At 40.5% G+C, this 18,497-nt stretch overlaps 1 protein-coding gene across 4 annotated transcripts in view; it reads left to right on the forward strand.

The window, feature by feature from the left end:
* Positions 1 to 319: 319 nt before the first annotated feature.
* LOC104067723 (complement C1q tumor necrosis factor-related protein 7) overlaps positions 320 to 18,497 on the forward strand; it is a 111,493-nt gene continuing 93,315 nt past the window's right edge. The window contains exon 1 of one of the 4 annotated variants that reach the window (XM_054065782.1): positions 320 to 1,905. The gene's annotated coding sequence lies outside the window, so the exon portion shown is untranslated. The remainder of the gene's footprint in view (positions 1,906 to 18,497) is intronic. The other 3 variants (XM_054065775.1, XM_054065776.1, XM_054065777.1) reach the window with 3 other exon arrangements.

Below are 18,497 nucleotides of genomic sequence, written 5' to 3' on the forward strand. Positions count from 1 at the left end.
TATGCTAATAAGCCGCAGGTGTGAGACTTGAGCCCACTATAAGAAGATGTTTTTCTGTCTGAGGGATAATATTTGCATCGAGACCAGTTTTAAAGCAACAAATTTCAAACGTTAATTTTAATTATAATTAAAAAGAATGCAAATACTTTGAAATTCAACATCTACATATATGGTTTGATAGTGCCTCATATTTTGAAAATATTAGTGGACAAGGAAAGGGGAAAACAGTAGGAAGAGCTGGAAAGAGTTGAAATTAATTTATTGTAGAGTTAGAGTTTCAGTATTTGACAAAGGAAGTGGATACAAATGGAAACTAAATTGAAACAGACTTCTCTCATTCAGCACAATATATCACCACTACTACTCAGCTACAAGTGAGAGAGACAGTTTAATTACCCATAAACAACTTTGAAGGTGTACATGTGTTTTAGTGTCTTAATAAAGTTGCAACAATAAGAAGCAACATTAAAGCTGAACACAAGTCTGAGGTTCAAGAAAAACATTGACTACACACATATAAAACGTGTAGGGAATTTTTCAAGTCTATTGTCATACAAGGGGAATAACACAGCAGAGGCAAAAGAGATTATGTGATCACTCTTCTTTAAAAACTACACTTTCCTCATGCTAGAAATGCTTATTGAAAGTTTTGAGGGCCTTTTTTTAATCTTTATTTTTCACAAAGCAAGAAATGTTTAAATTTTTATTTTAGACTCTAAGTTTGTTTCCCCTTTTATCTTTTTTTGCAACTAAATACAAGGGGATGGAATGAGGGCTTCAATTTTCTTTCTTTCTTATCTCTTTCCTACTCCCTTTATTATGCCTAAAATATGGTATTTTTTTCATCCTTTCCATAAAAACTCTGTCCTCATTGTCTGGGAATTGCATGACTACATTTAACATAATGTCTTTATTCTTGTAATTATAATTTTACTGTGGAGTAGGGAGCTTCTTTTTTTCTAAAATCTTACATTTATCTATTTTAAGCTACATCACTGTTTTGCTTTACGTATTTGTCTCACTATTTCTTCTACTGTGGACTTGTTCCAAAAGCTATGCTTATTTTTATAAAGTTTAAGAAGTTTAGGTAGACCAAAGGAAGGAGAGTAAGAGAGAAAAAAAAAAAAGAAATAAACAGATCTTTTGAAGGAGAAAAAAATATCTGAAAATCACTCATTTTGCTTGTAAGGGATTCATTGCATTTACTATGTCCAAAACCCTAAACATCAGCCTGGGTTACATATCCTGGCTGAGATTCAGAGATTCTCAGAAAACTGAGGTTTGAAATAGAGTCAGCAGTAACCTCATGTGGAACACAAGGAACCTCAGCAGAGGGGACAGAGCTGAGAGCACTGCCACTCTGGAGAAGTGAACTGAAATAGAGAAGCCTGTCATCTTTGTTTTATTTTTTAAATATGTGAACAAACTAAAAGCTGGAAACATGCATTGTGTTCTCATTTTCCTGTGAAAATGAGCTTCTTTTGCTAGAAGCTTTGCTCTCATACCCTACCAATACAGAGCACGACATGCCACAGTTTCTGCACTCCCATCGCTCACTCTTATGTTACTGCTCAAGTATGCATTCAGAAAAGAGCCAGCAGATATAGTAGATTTATTCTAGTCGTTGAGGTCAAGGACTCCTCTTTTTTTTTTTTTTTTTTTGATTCAACTGAGAGGGAACGCTCTCCTCATAACAACAGACTGCTTTGCAGTCTATTACCAGTGCTCACCACTGATAAAAAAAACATGTAAGAGTATTTTGTAAAGGAAATTATTTACCAATCTGAAGCATCGGTGAGTTATGTGCTATCTCCAGTGCCAAAGTTAGGGGGCTTTCAGCAAAGCACAATATCAGCATGCACCGCAGTTCAGAGACTCCAGCTGCTGGAAGCTCCTGCGAGCCATGTAAGTAAAGCCATGTAAGCTTTATTTCGCTGAAGCAAACTTTGTATAGACTCTTGCCGTATAAAAACTCTGAGATAATCTAAACTTGAGAGGTACTTCCTAATACTAGTGATATTGTTATCTTGCTGTTGATTTGAATAATGCTTGCATGTTGGCACACTAAATAAATAACTTTCTAGATTTTTTTTGCTTGTGAGTAGTGTATGGAGCAGAATCTGTATGCAGCTCAAGTAGGCTCTGCTTTGTTTTCCCAGTCACCAACAATTTCTGTTCTCTATTTGTGATGGGCACAGTGAACTGTCTGATTTCTCCAATTTCTTATTACTCCAATTTCAAGGACAACAGGAAGCTGGCAGCAAATCACAAAATCTGTGCAAAGGAAAACAAAGAGCAGAAGCGTAGTTTAGAAAGCAGCGTCAGTGAAGGCAAAAGTGCTGTGCAACCCCCACATTCAACTTGCAGTCTTGTGGGATTTTATACTCTTCATACTGAGGTTTAAGAGGTCACAGATTATGCAACTAAGAGGAACACTAAATGACCAAAGAAATATTTTGAATGCTTTACAAAAATGCATCTTGCTGTTGATGCCCCATTTAAATTAATCGCTTGCTGTATGGTTATTTGGAGTTTATTGCAGGGGTAGATCAACTTTCTCTGAGCTTCCAGCTGCAATTAAGGTCATTAAGTATTTTCTTGTTCTCTGTGCAGTTCCTGTGTGTATTGGCACCGACAGGCGTGGTAGAGAGGTGCTGAAATCCCAAATTTCCCTTCTTGTCCTCCCTGCCCTTTTGATGGCACCCATACGCAGATTGGGTGATAAATGAATGGGAATTCGCTGTTGTGCCAGGAAGCTTAGTTAGCTCCACTGACCAGGTACAGGTGGTATTAACCTGAGACAGAAATTTAACGCACTCAGGGTTCTCCGTATCTTCCTGTCCCAACATCCTCTAGGCACCTTGCATTTCCTGCAGCCTTTTCAAAAGCACCTCATCCCTCTGACTTTGCACCTTCTGTTTAGCTCACACTTTTTCCTAGAGCCAAATAACTTTTAGCAAGTCCTTCCCTCCAGATCCAAACTCTGCCTCCCCACCCCCACAACAGAGATCCGTCACATACTTACAGTACAACATCAACTTTGTTTATTGTGGATGAGCCGCCACCAATTGCCTGTTGAATCAGCTGCTAAGAGGAACACAGAGGCTGCCCTAAAGAGCTTGTTACCACTCCCAGCCGCGTTGTTGACCTTCATTTCCATGGCAATGCAGGAGGAGAAAGGATCACTGTCCATTGAGGGAGATGCCCACGTTTCATTGAAGTCAATGGGAAGACTCTCCTTGACTTCAGCCAGGCGGGCAGACCTGGGTGCCAAAACAACAAGGAAATCAACAGGCAGGGCTGTGGAGCTGCAGCAGGTGCCTCCTAGTGAAGCTGAGGTGTCACTTCCCTGAGTGAATACAGGGAAATGCACTGTAGAAAGAAAGCTGCAGGGTGGAAACAATCATGTTTTGAAGTGTGTTGGCTGGAGCAACTCTGAGATGTTGGGGGTCAGTGTGAAAGTTAGACTCCTCTGTTGATGGAGGAATAAGATGTTGCTTTTCAAGAGTGTTTGGAGATCAAAAACCAAAAAGTTTAATTTTCAGTATTGAAACGGGTAAGAGCTGAGGTAAATCTTTTATCTTTTTTTTTTTTTTTCTTTGCAACTCAGCTCTTACATACCTAGCTGGTGTAACTGCAGTCCAGGGAGTTATATAAGTTAACAGTTTGTTATATTTTTGGAATTTATGTATATTCATGTGTTCCATTAGTCTCTTGGTAAATGCATCTTTTGTGCTCTAAAGCTTTTTAAACCTTTCATATAGTCCTTTGCTTTGAAGCAACAGATGTCTGTGATAAGCAGATGGTTCTGGCTTTGAATTTGAGCATCTTTAAATACTTTGTTGTGTATATTTTGTGGGAAGGAATGTACTCTGTCTTACTGTGCAGAACTGATGCATTAATGAAAAATATCTATGTCTGGATGCTTGATGTCACTTCCTAGCTTGCAAAGTAATAAACCACGTGTTTTCAGGGTTATATGTTGTGAGATATTTTCAACCCACTACTCAACTTGTGTTTTCAAGTTGCAAACCAACTGCGAAATGTTCTAGTCTGAGCTCAGTCAAAGCAAACAAGCAACAAGAAGTGTCAAAGGGTCTGCCCTGGTTATGAATTGCATTCTCATTCAATTGTATGCTGTGAGCAGGCTGACATGTTTCTCTTCCAAAAGTTCCCAGAGGAAATAATGTAGTGCCTGTAGAAATAACTGAGAAAAAAAATCTTTGGATCTTTCTTATTCTAAAATTTCATTTTTCAGGAGATACAGCTATGAAATTCAATGAATGGGAGATCTAAGAACATAAGATCTTAGATCATGAATAAATTTGGAACACAAATGGGAAGAATAAATCTCGAATAAGAAGATAACTCTCATTATTTTCAAGGAAAGGAAGCCAGATAAACAGATTTGATCAAAATGTTTTACTATTGGATATTCATGTACTGCTCTAAAAATTTTAGTTCTTTCCTCCCTCTTCATCTGACTTGCATACTTGAAGTGTCTATTTTTTAAAGCAATGTCTTCAGACAGCCTGTGACATGTGAGAACTGTTGAAACTTCAATAAGTTGATATTAAGAACAGATTATTGCACAGGTTGTCGAAGGCTTTGTTAATTCTAATGACATACGATCTGCTATTGCATGGTCTCAGTCCTTACACAAAGCACCAGCCTGAACTGAAAGAAGAGAAATGCCTCCTTTCAACCAAGTTTTGGAGGTTTTCTCCCACCTTTGAAAAGGAATTGGGCTGTTGAAGGGTTTGAGGTGCTCGAGGGGTGCTAGAAGGGCTCAGTGGTGATGCAGGATATGCTCTTTCCCTTTCTCTTTTTCTCTTGCTCCACTCCCTCTGGGAACCCTCTCCTTTCTCACTTCTCCAGAATACAGTATCTCCTAACACCAGGCTGTCCCAGGATACAGGTTTTCCTCTTTTTGCACCTCAAATCAGCCTCACTTTACCCCACAGCATTAAGGCTGGTGTTCAGCCTTTCTGGAGAAGAGAAAGTTTGGGATGGAGAAAGGGCTTGAAGTCCAAGGTTTGGACTTCAGTGGCTAATCTCCATCTCTGCGGGTGCAAGTAAAGTAGCCCTCATGTAAGCAAAGCACACAGACAGCTGACCCTTGTAGTCTGTTGCCCAAGGCTAATGGCTACTTTAATCACTGCCTTGACTAGCTCTGTGCTTTCTGGTGATTTCCTCCCTCAGATGTCTTCCCGGACTGGTCTTTACTCAAGACAAGAGTGGGCTAACAGAATCACTAGTTTGACCATAGAGAGCAGTTTCTTCACTTTGAAAGTTTTAACATCTCTTCTGTATCCAGTGTTGTAGGGCTTAAAAGAAGGAAAAAAGAAATTGTTGAAGGGCTCTATTTTACAGTCTATTTTTGACCACATGAGGTTTAGAAATCTACATACAAATTAGAAAGAATTGTGAAAAATTCTGATTGATGGGTTGTCTTTCTGTCTGACAATTCTAATTGTTTAAAGGCTGCAAATGTTCAAATATTTCAAAAACTGCAGGCGGTACTCTGCTACCTGACAGCAACATAACTCAGAGAGAGACTTTCCTAAATAAATCCATGCAATAATATGAAGAGATTACATTCTGATGCATGCTAGACTTCTCTTGCATCTGTCTCAAAATCTCCCTTGCTCTGTGGAGCCCTACTATCCACTACTGGTCTGGTGCAACACCTCAGCACATATGTATTTATTTTTCTGAATACCACCTCTTGGGCATACAGGCATGAGGACTGAGGCAAGACACAATAATTATTGAACTAAGATCATACTTGAAGTCCATGAAGATACAGAAAACTAAGAGTAGTTTTCCTGAGTTATGGAAATCAATGTCAATCCACAGTCACCCATAAATGAACAGGTTCTTTGTAAAGAGGGAAAGAAAACAGCTGTTAATCTTTGCCACGCTGCTGTGTGCTTACTGTCTTCCCATAGAGTCAGTAGCAGAAACAACTCTCCCAAACCTGCCAGAAAGCTTCCGACCTAAAAGTTGTACAAGACAATCAGCAAAGCTGACAGCAAAGGAACATAAGTAGCAAAACATCCAGAGGTGACCAGTATGGAGAGCCCAGATCAGTTACAATTACTGTGGTTCCAGTAATGGAAAAGCTTTTAGCAGGCAAGGAAGGAGCACACCATCATCCCAGTTTGCAGATGGAAAACTAGTCTGGAAGCTGCTCTAAGCAAGCTGCTGCCGTGGAGGGTTGCAATGGGAATGTGGCCTTTCTGCTTACAGGAAAATGAACCTGTGGGAAGAGCTGTTACCATCCTTAGCCATCGATAGCTGTTGGATCATGCACCCTATCTTTGAGCAACTGACTGCTTATGAGTTTCAGTGAAGTAACTAACATACTTGATATCTTAAAAGCAATTAGACTTAGGGGGGAGAAAGCTGCTTGTGTTTATATTCCAGAGGGAATTATTTCTGTCATAATTTTAAGCTTCCCTCTGTAGCTTTTAATATTTTTTCTGAAATATGCAATTACATTCATGTGACACCTATGCCCAACTTTTTCTAAAACAATGGTGAAGAAGACTATGAGGTAATTAAAACAATTATTTCACTGAACTTCATCTGCCGTTTGGTTTATCAGCTGATGCTATAGCAAGTAGTTTCTGCCTTGAGGGGCTCTTGAAAGGTAGTTCACTGAGATCAGTCAGTATCTCAGCTAACTTATCCTTGTGAATTCCTTGATAAAACTGAGAAAAAAAAATCAATGTTCACCACAAATTGACTTTGGCAGTTATCGTAAGTTCAGATCTTTGACTGCACAGGAATTATTTGGTGGAGTATGTGGGAAAAGGTGACAGTGCAAGAAGTGAACAATAAAGCATTGGAACAGTTTTGGGCTTTTTATGGAAATGGCAAACCAGATTCACATTGTTGCAAGGGCACAGCCAGCACACCCTGATGACTACCTCAGCGCAACAACAATCTCTCACCTCCCTGCACAATGTTATTGGCATGTCCCCTGAATCTCCTCAGTCCGAGGAAAAAATCCAGACTAGTGAATTCTGGAGATCTATAAATAATCTTCAAGGTTCATGAGAGCAACAACACAAGTGTCTAAGCATCCACTTGCAAAGCTGAAGATTTGGACACTACATGACCACGTTTGGTTGACGATACTATGGCTGTTCTCTTCTGCTTCATAGAGAAAATGTTCTGTATTCATGGCCTTTCATTGTTCATGAAGGAGAATGTTCAGGTTCCCTAGTCATATTGAGCACCAGCAGTCACAGAACAGGAGGGTAAAAACCCACATAAACTGAAAATTGTAATTATTGACAGACTACATACTCCTAGATTTTTGTGACGTACAAATGGGAAGTCATCCGTCTTTTATCTATACCTGCTTTTGAATATTATTTAAATTCCTATAGTGTAGGTGGGAATCAGAGAAAAAAACAGATCTGGAGTTTCTGCTTGAAGCAAACTAGTTAAGGCCAAGAAGAGAGACGTAAATGGACACATAAGGCCTAGCTTTCCTGCAGGTGCCTAATGTTGTTCTTGAAGTTCATGTTCTAAGGCAGACAAGGTGGTTGGCTAATTTCTGCTTCAGATGGCTTCTACCATCTTTTCTTCATGGCTTCCAGTGTTTTCTCTTGCTTCCCTGGGGACACCAGATGCATCCAAGGAGTCCAGTTCCATCTTCCAAGCTGAAACAGGTCATGGACAGTAGCCACGTGTTGTTCAGATGCTTGCATGGGAGGGAGAAATATTTTTCCTTTTTCTGTTGCTGACCCAATTTACTAAATAACAACTTGGTTTAGATCACATTGGCATTGCTTTAAGCTAATTCTAATCTTTTCTAATTTTATTCTGAATTCCAACCTTTTACTATATCCTAAAAGAGGAAAGTTGCCTTAAAAGAAAACTGGTGCATGGGGCAGCTCCCTTGCTCCCAACTTAAATGATATGACAGGAAAAGCATTTAAACCTGAAAATCACAGGCTGTAGCTGATGAAAAATAACACACCAGCCAGACATATGCTTCTCCACAACGTTGCATAAGTAGATATAACGTCTAATGTACTGCAACATCACAGCAGGTCTCCCAAATTGAAAACAAGGAGAAATAAAAGACTACCGTACCTTGGCTCTTAAATCCCTGAATGTGCTGTCTGTTTTGATTAGTTGCTTTGATTTGTGCTTCTCAGCACAGCTCATTTTTCCGTTTAATAAGAGTTCAGCCTGTAAATTGTCACTCGGAGTGTTAGCATTTGCACCAGGCAGTGTAATTAGGCTGGAGTGACGGAATATATTACATTGTTTGTTTTCCATTATGTTTATTCCAGACAGTTTTTGTCACTTACACTTTTTGTGAGCTGTGCAGTTAATAAAAATAGGATAAATCTAATGAATAAATTTGCTGTGCTCGGTATAGATCTGTGGTGGTGGCTGAGATGGGGTTATGCCACTAAGTAATGGGCTGTCATTAGAACTACAGAAAGGTTAATTGTCACTCACGTATGACGGGGAAATGGAGACCAGGCATAGTGAGGGGTTGAAGAAGATACTTATGTGAGGTTTTTTCCCTTTATGATGAGCTCACAGTTGTGGTGTTTTATTGCTTCTCTGACAAGGGAAGTGTTTTACAATAAAGCTACAAAGCGGGTCCCTGGGTTAAAGTTTTCATTGCTGGAAAGCCAATCTGTACCCCTGAACAAGATGTTTTGGTCTCTGCCTTGGTTTCTGAACAAACATTTTCTTCTGCATTTTAACTATCTTGTCATTTCAAATAGAAGTTCAAAGTTACTGCCTAGTCTGGAGATACAAAAACAATTTTAGAAAGAGAACTGGAACATTTTTGAGAAAATAATCCCATATGGGAAGAAGACGCAATGTCAAAGTCTACACAGCACCAGGACTTGTCTTAATCTGCTAATCTGCCAAAGTGGCATTGACTGGAAAAAAAAATGAAGCTGTGACAGCAGAACTTGGAAAAATCATATAACTTCAGGGGTTTTCCTTAGTTTTTCCATAAGAAAGAGACATAAGAAAAGTAACTACCTTTCAAAAGCTTTAAAAATTGCCTTAGAAGAGGTGGCTGTGGTTGCTCAGCAGTAGGACCTTAGAGTCTAGGTTATAGAGCACATTTTTTAGAAGATCAGCTAAAACCAGATTATAGCAAACAAATTTTGTTTCTACTGATGATTCCCACTTTCTCTGAATTCTTACAGGAGGCACATAAGTGGGCAGCTGCCTGCAGTGCTGTCTTCAGTCAGTGTGAATGGCTTCTAGTGTCTGTTAACTGTTTAGCTTTGCTCTGAGCAACTAAAACAGTGACTGTCTCATTAAGGTAATAATGCAAGGCAATGCTTCCCCAAGTGAAAAAACGAACTATGAACACAAAAGTGTTGATTTGCCAAGGTTCAGAGGAAAAAATTGTCCATCTGAGTCCACATGAGCCCATTATCAGCAGCCTGAGGAGTCCAATCAGTGCTGTGCACTAGCAGCAGCAGGTGTCAGCCACACTGGGTTTGAGCATCCTGCCTTCTGCCAGCCTGGCTGCAACCTCCTCCTGCCCTTGCCTGTTGCAGTGGTGTTTGGAAGGGAGAAGGCAACAGTATTTCCACTTATGAAATGGCAGAGGATCTTCCTCTATGTGTAATTTCCAGCCATGTCATGGAACTGATAGTGAAAGATCTTCAACATGTTATTACTTTTAAATCACGGAGCTGGCCTCACAAAGAAGCACAACAGCTGGCATTAGCAACCATACTATGCATTGCCAACTATACTGTGCATCTCTTACGTGCCGCTTTCTGAGATATGCCAACTTGGCTGCAGCTGAAGAAATAAGACTAAACACTTCTCTTGGCTGGCTTTTGTGAAGGTTTCTTTGAATGGGAACAGGAGGACACCTATGTGTTGGAGCAACAGTTCAAAATTTCCCCAAAGGAATGGTGAGCTGAGAAAGGCAGGCCTGTTTTGGTCACTGTGGTATAAGGAAAATGAGGATACAGCCCATACTAACAGCAGTGGGTGTTCTGCTTGGCCAGCCTGTGAGGCATGACAACATTAACCCTTCTGGAATCAGTTCAGGACATTGCAGTGCTTGAGTTCACACACTGAAAATAAGCCTCTTGCAAGGTGTGTTGCCTATGGGGTTTATGCTCTGCTTTTTGATCCAGTTATCTAGGAATGCAGAGCACTTCCATCAGGTCTGGACTCTAGGAGTGCCTTCGCTTTACCATTGCTGGACTGTCGTTGACAGTGGAGCAGATTCATGGTAATGAAGTTACACAGGTCGGTGTCTGCCTGCAGGTGCTCAGTCAGGCTATTTTTGTAGGGTCTGATTCACCTCCAGACTGGGCTGTAGCATAAGTGTTTGAAGACTGAGGACAATGCCTTTGCTGCTGTGTGTTGTACCCACCAGACTCTTCCTGGGCATGGCAGGGCAATGGTGACTTTGTCCCATGGCTGGATGACAGCTCTTCCAGGTGGGCAGCTGCTGTGGAGGTTTTTTTCCTGTATTGGCCAGGACACGACTTGGCCTTTGTATTTTTGAACAACCATAGTTCCTGCTTCTGTCACTGAAATCTTTGCTTATGCCCTGTCCCAGCACTTGGAGGCCTCTGGTGTGAGTTTCCACTCATTTCATATGTTTCTCAATCATCCTTTTTACTTTCCAGCTGACCACTTTCCATATCCCCAAGCAGTTTTCTGTGTGGCAAGAGGCTCCCAATTTCAGCGTCACGCTTCTTCTGCCACCAGCAGAAACTGTTGGCAGCAATTCCAACTACTGAAGTGTTTTTCCTTAATCTCTGCTTTTCTTGCCTGCTCTTCCTGGCTCCTCCCAGCTCTTCCTTACACCCTTCTCTCCATTTTCTCACACCTAGGATTACATCTGTATTTTCAGTACTGCCTTTTTGCCTGATTTTTCTTAGAATACTTATTTTCTTAGAAAAGGATGGCAGTACTTTGCAATTCCTGTATTTGCATATTTGGGAGGTGGTCTGCTAAGAGGGCACATGGGAAAAAAATGTGGTAGTAGTGTTTTTCCTCCTATTAACAAGTGGAGAATATGCAGTCAGCAGGATACTCCAATTGATTTCTTTATCAGTAGTTCCTATACAAGGGAATGGAAGAGAGAGTAGAGGAACATTGGACTAATTTCTATTTGGTTACTTACTGGAAAACTGGAAATAAGCATGATGTAGTCAAATGACTTACCCTGGATTTACACCAGTGCCAATGAGAACATAATTTAGTCCACTGATTTTACATCATATCTCAGTGGACATGGGTAATGTACACAGTATGTTAAAACCTATCTGAATGCTTATTAAGAGTTGAATAATAATGTTATTTATTGAGAATTATTTAAAAACTTATTTTCCTCCTTCACTACTTATACCCTATCTCTTTCTGTCTCCTGATATTTCCTCCCATAAAAATGAACTGCTATTGCAAAGCCCTTAGTGAACCTTGTGAAGTATTTGGCACTTCTCATTTTACTTGTTGTAGTATTTTGTTGTCAGCTTAGATTTTCCTAGTTTTGTTGTTTTTAACTCCGGAATGCACTGCTATGTTTGGAAATATTTCATGTAGAGTTCTGAAAGAAAAAGAATCCTTAGCATCCAATGATTTTGTTATATACTAAAATTTATTTTATCTCCTTCATGAAAATGACATCTGAAAATCTTAGCCTCTTACAAGAAATGTTGATAATAATTATCTGATCTCTACATTGACCTTGTTAATACCATTCAGGGTGGCATTTGACAATGAGAACTGTTTTACTTAAAAATCAGTTGCATAGCAACTTTTGTAGCAAACTCAAATAGAAAAATATTCTAGGTCTATTATTAGGCTCTACTCAATTCTTCTCATGCCATTAAAGATGCTTCAGAAATTACTGCACGCCTGAGCCAAGACAGCTTCTCTGCTTATAGCTTCACAATCCTATAAAGCCTGGTGCACATGCTTGACTTGATTCATATCATTACTCCCACATATTTTTTTTGACCAAAACAAAAAATGTAGTAGGAGGGAAAAAAATGCCTGTGCTTTCAGCCAGAGTAGTAGAAAGCAGAAGAATGGCATTAGAGCAAGGATCCTCTGTAAAGCTGCAGGTTACAGGAGGTGTATCTTGCACTGGAAATTGCTTGAACCTTGATCATTTATTTATTTTCATCTCCATGGCATGCTAATATGTTCGTTTTACAGTGTAGCCTGCTGCCAGAGCATTGCAACAATTACACTCAATGCCAAATGCTTAAAAAGCTTCTTGAAATATTACTAAATAAGGTATTGTGCATTTTCTACATGGGGATAATAAGTAAACTCTCTGAGCAGCAAGAATAAGGGAATCTCTTCAGTCTATTAGCTATTTGTCAAATGCTTGTAATTCTTTATGGTGTTTTTCTCCCCTTTCATTAATTCACCAACTTTCAATCTCAGCTTGATCATTTTTGGGGGGAAACTAAAATCATCTCTAATTTGCTCTTGCTTTATTACAGTTTGAGATTCATGTTGATCCATTTAGAGGAGTAACAATATGCCAAGATTTTGGTATCTAGGAAAATACAGTATCAGAAGGCTAATTTCTGAAGTGGAACAAAGTGATGCTAAGGGCTGTAAATTAGGGCTGTTTCTAGATATGTTACTATATTTCCTATATAAAGGGTTTGTTTTCAGGATCATAAAACACTTTCTGCAGATTGCCATGATGGGTAACTCTGCCTTACTCAGCCTCTGCCCAGGAGAAGAGCGGTGTACTCACTTAATGAAGCCCTTGCTATGAGGGGAGACAAGTCACAGGTCCCAATGGATCGTGATCATGATGCCAGCATCCAAAGCTGGAACTGAAGAGACTTTTTTCTCCATAGCAGCACACTCAGCACTAGTGGTAACTTGCAGAGCAGTGCACACGCATCAGTCTGGCTCACAGCCTGCTCCTGCAGGAACCATCCGATGCCCCTCAGCGTGGCAGCAGCCTGCTCTTGCTCATTGCCTTCCTCCTGCTCCATCTCCTCTACCACAGCAGGCTCCTGCGGAAGACCCAAGGATGTTCTCACCACCCATCTGGCAGCAGGGCCGACCTCGCACAGGTCTGGAGGTTTTACAGCATGTGCTGTTTATGCTTGTCCTGCATGTACACAGCAAGAATATCGCTACAGGGGATGGGGACTGCTGTATGGCCTCTCCTTTAGGCAGGGTAATATATCACAGCCTGTAAGGCCTAGGCACACCACAGCCATAGCAGAACAACGAAACAAGCTGATAAAACATCTCATTGAATTTTTGGTCCACGTGAAGGACCACTGGATATTCCCAAGGTTGTGTGGTGCTTGCTGTCACCTGGCTATGGCACAGCTTTGGAGGGAGTAGCAGGGGCTCAGTGTGAGCCCGAACTCAATCTTTGTATAAAACATTTTCTGCACATCTTCTGGCTACCACATTTGATCTCCCACAGGCTGCCGAGACAACTTTATGTGCTCTTCAAAATCTTACATGAAAATCTAAAAGTCTTCATTGTAATCACTAAAATGTGCAGTGGGCACAAATGGAAAAAATAAATTTATCACTGGAAAAACAAAGCCAATACTCTTGTGAGTGGTTGGAAATCAGTTTGGCACTCCAGTTACAGCACTTCAGTGTCTTATTTTTATTATTAAAGTTGCTTTTCTCAGTTTTCTTCAAGACCAATCAGTAATCATTTGTTTTGTTGGGTGTGTTTTGGTCTGACCATTTTCATCTCTCTCTTATTCACAGTCTGATTCCTCAGTTTGCTAAAGGACAGCTGATAAAATTCAGTTTCAGAAAAATCAAAATTTACATTAAGGCCATAAATACCCTCTGTGATTATGGGAAGAAATACAGTCAGTCTCTTTTCATTGGCAGTAAAATCAGTGTATAAAGCGTGCCCGAATATCACTGTTCATTGTTGCAATATTGTTTTCTTTGGGCCATCATGCCAAATTCTCCTTTTTTTCAGTACTGTCCTTATCTGAACCTTTAAACTCTTTCTTTCTAAATCATGAAAAGTAGTTCCTAATACACCCAGAAAAATCCTCTGGCTCTCCTTAGGTCATTCATATCCACTATACTCAATAAGGTTAAGTCTAAAAAGAAATATGTCATCTCATGACCACAGCAGTCATACCAATTGCTGCGGTGAGATTTTCCCATTCACTAATAACCTACAATGGATTTCCTATCATTTTCACTTAGCTCCTACCAGTGTTCAGAAATGTCTTAGCTTATGATCTGGCGATATTAGAAGCCATTATAATCAGATTGCATATTTCAGTGGTAGAATCACCAAAAATCTTTATCCCGAGGATGTACAAGAGACGTTACCTTTCACAGCAGCTGCAAAGCACTCCAAGTAACTGGCAGTTTTAGTTACTCAAACCAGAGACTGCACCAAAGCTTCAGATTTGAACTGAAAGTTGCCCTCATCTGGAGGGAAGCTGCACTGAGGGCCACACAAGCCGCCATCCATCAGGCTCTTTCTTTAATTCACAGGGGTTTTGAAGAGCAGTAGGCTGGCTGTTTTCACCCACCATTAAATGTCCATCATGAATTATACTGAATATGGAATAAAAAAATACTAATCCATTTATTTCAGTGGCTGTATTTTCTTTCAGAAGCATTCAGCAACATTTCTTCCAGTATGTTTTACACAGATCCATACTCACCCATCTTATAAGTGGCAAATAATAAGTGGCAAAGCAATAGCTGGATGGTGCAGGATGAACAGACCAGGAGAAGTCTGCCTTACAAGTAGCTTTTGGGAGTGATTAGTATTTTTCTTCTCTCCATTCATGCTCTATGAGCATTAATTAACAACTCTGGTACCACTGCAAGGCAGGAAATCATTGCTATTCACATTGAAATAGAGAAATGAAGCAGAGTATGTGATTTGCCCAAAGCCACAAAGAAAATCATTACCAGGACCAAGATGATAACTGATAGTTCTTAGCATTTGGTCCTGTAATGCAATTAGCAGAGAAACCTCCCTTCTTCTTATCTTCTGCTATGTTATCCTCCCAGACTGGCACTGACTCTAGCAGTCCTTGCTACTTGAAGCAGAATTTCACTGCTAAGGTTAATTTCCACTCAACAGGATGACTATCGACACATTTTTCCATCTAAGAGAAGCATTAAAATATGCCTTTGATTAAAAGCAAAGTAAGAATCCCCTTTAACTGCAGCACAATCCTGACAATATGTAATTCTTTCAGGAACAAGCTCATGCCCACAACAGCATTTTTTATGCCATCTAGTGGTCATAGAAAATTAAATGCCAAGCTCAAGCCCAACGTGCCACCCAGGAAAGGCAGCACGGCAAATATAGCTGCTGTTCTGATCACCCCTACCTCGATTAGGGCTGCTTATGCCTCCTTTTCTTTTGCTGCTACTGTTGTCAGTCTTTTGCTTGGACGGCTGCAAGCTGTGCGGCTAAAGCACTGGAAAGCTGCTGTAAGAAGTGGCCCGAAAACAGAGTTAAGCAAATGGATACTCTCAGGAGGGCTTTCAACTTACATAAATATGTTTCCGTGGAACAGGGAACACGGTTTCTTCATTGCTTGGACAGTGTGAAGGAAACTGTGGGGATAAATGAAACAACCAATAAATAATAGGTTATATACACAGATTAGTCATTTATTTCCTGAGGAGATAGACATAAGCGTGTGCCTTGGAAAACAGGGATGACCCCAGTGTCTCAGATTTCCTTCTTACCCTTATGAGAAACAAAAATGGGCACAGAAACCTCTGTTTTCTGCAGACAGATCCAGGAATTAATGTTTTCTTCCTGTTGCACCTTAACGTTTTGCATGGCTGTGGCAGGTCCTGCCCCACGACGTGACATACCAAGACAGCAGTGCTGGCTGCTCCACCTGGCTGACTCCTGGTTGCTGCAGGGAGGACAAGCAATGCAGGAATTCATGGAGGGGGATTGGTCCTGGGGTTATTTTCAGCCACTTTTTGGTTCACTTCTCAAAAAACACAGATAGGGACTTATTTCTCCATGTAACAATTATCGCTAAAAGTGCAATCAAAAGAAATACTCCCCTAGCAAGGGCAGTAAGGAAGGACTGCATTATGCATGCTTATAATTAAAAACTTACATTTTTCCTGCTATTCAGTGGAAACAACATTACTTGCATTCTTTAATAACCAGCAACTGTTGTTGAACAACGAGAAGAAACCATAAATTTAGCATGCTTGAAAATAGGTCAGCTCAACAGCTGAAGTCATGGCCACATCAATGTATTTGTAAGGCATTTAAAGTGCTTTTAAGCTCATGCATTTTAACTGAGACTTGCCATGAGAATAAATATGATAGTTCCTGATGCAGATAGGGTTTAAGACATGAAAAGCACATTAATTCGTCACACTTGACCTCAATATTACCTTAAAAGTTTAATCCTGTCTGCTAAGATATTATTTCTTTGGCCAAGTGAAGCTAGCAGCTCACCAGTCTTGGTCAACATTGTGTCATACTTTGTCTGTACACACATTAACACATTTGGTAAAAACATAACAGCTTGAAAAGAAAAGCTTCCTTGTTTGGATTGGACTGTTTTTGACAATCCTTCAGCAACCCCCATGGCCCTAGCTCAAGACAATCCCAAGACCTTGACAAGTGAGCTGCCCGAAACAGTTGAATCCCCTGCCGCTCTCCAAAACTCCTCACCCACAGGTGGCCACTCACGCCTTGAGGCAGGACGGGTTTCTGCTGCCACTGTGGCACAGCAGGGCTGCAGACAGATGGCCTTCTCTAGATCCAGCTGTGCCAAGCCAAGCTTCTTCCCTGTGCTCCCTCTGTACCCTGGCCCGCTAGGGCTCCCCACTCCTTGTCAGACACAATGAAACAAGAACACTCTTATTCCCACTGTACAGGCCAACCTGGTTTATCTTGACTGAAAGAGGACAGGAGACACACTTCAGAGCACACAGTAGGGCTGGTGCTGTGCCAAGCAGGCCAGCATGGTCAGGCAGGTGGTGACTTCTCCAGCCATCGCCACCTGAGATGCATGTCTGCACCCTGCTTGAGCCAAAGAGGATTTGGGATTGTTCTGCCAGCAGAGCTGCGAGGGCAACAACCTCCAGTGGTATGGCTTGTAATCTTCATCTGGCACAGCTCTCGTGAACATCTGTCCACTGCCTAAAGATATGTTTCAAAGCTGATTTAATTAGACCAGTGCAAGCACCCATCTGGACAGTTTTAGAGCTTTGGCTCCCATTCACCTAGCAAACAATGGCACTGGATAAAAGTCATTTTCACTTGTGCCGATTGCAAAGTGACCAGAAGGAAAGAAGGATGTATCGGCTACACTAGCATCTTAAACTTTTGACAATTAAGTCTGGTGGTGAATCAACCCACTGAGATCTCCTGCCCAAGCTGGCCACAGCCACAGGAAGGGCAGTGGGAAGAACATGTGCCTGTGGCTGTGCAAAGCCCAGTATCTCAGCTGACACAGCCGGTTTCAGTGGGTCCAACGAGTGTAGGAATGGTTTACACTGCACTATGCCTTGGTCAGCCATTTACTACCTGGGAACCCTTCCCTCTCTTACCCACCTGGCTCTTTTGTTTCCCTACACAATAGTACTGGATAGCAAAGCACGCAAGCACTCCTCATATGATTTAATTTAGTGTTCAATAAGTTAAACAGCCTGTGGAAGTGACTGATCTACAAGGAAAGGAAGCAGAACAGCAGTAACAAACTACAGAGGGATAGCTACATTTTAAATTGGCCCCACATTTCTGCAGCAAGAGCCTGACTATATCCTTAGTTTATAATTCCTGACTACATCCTTAGTTATATAGCTCCGTATTCCAGCTTATGCCAAACAAAAATAAACTGTTTGATTGCAGATCAATTAAGGCATCCACTGGGGATCTGGCATTTATTTAACTTAATTATTTGAATCTAAACAAATGCAAGTTTGTGTATAAATGTTAGAAAAACATATCATGTGGATTAAAAGAAAAAAATAATCTATAACAACTGAGAGTACCGTCATTTTTTTCAACAACATTTGGAGGCTGCAGATAACCCAAGACTCTAATAGATTTTTTCTAAACTCTTAATAAAAAACTGCAATTTAAATTATATTTAATCTACCTCATGCTTACAATCCATTGTTAAAGTCCTTTTTAAGAAAAACAGTTAGAATTTTAACTATTTACAGATGGTGGATATAAAATTGATCTTTATAAATCTGTGTTTAAAACAGGATTTTTAGGGAAAGTACTGTTTAGCTTTGCTAACATTATCCAGGTTGTCTATTTGTAACCAGGAGTCAAAGGTTTACAATCTTTAGCCTGCAGCAAATCAGAAGAATACAGGAAGACCGTGAGCATTAGAATCCCCGGATATGCTGGAGTTGCTTTAACCTAGGCAGACCGGCCACAGCAAGGGGCAAGCAATGAGCAGAAGAGAATAGATGACCTTGACATAATTTCTTTGTCTTTATGGAGAGGATAGTATTGGTAACCCATCAAATGGTCAGATTGG

Source organism: Cuculus canorus, chromosome 4 (genome assembly GCF_017976375.1).
Source record: "Cuculus canorus isolate bCucCan1 chromosome 4, bCucCan1.pri, whole genome shotgun sequence".
Classification (NCBI taxonomy): Eukaryota; Metazoa; Chordata; class Aves; order Cuculiformes; family Cuculidae; genus Cuculus; species Cuculus canorus.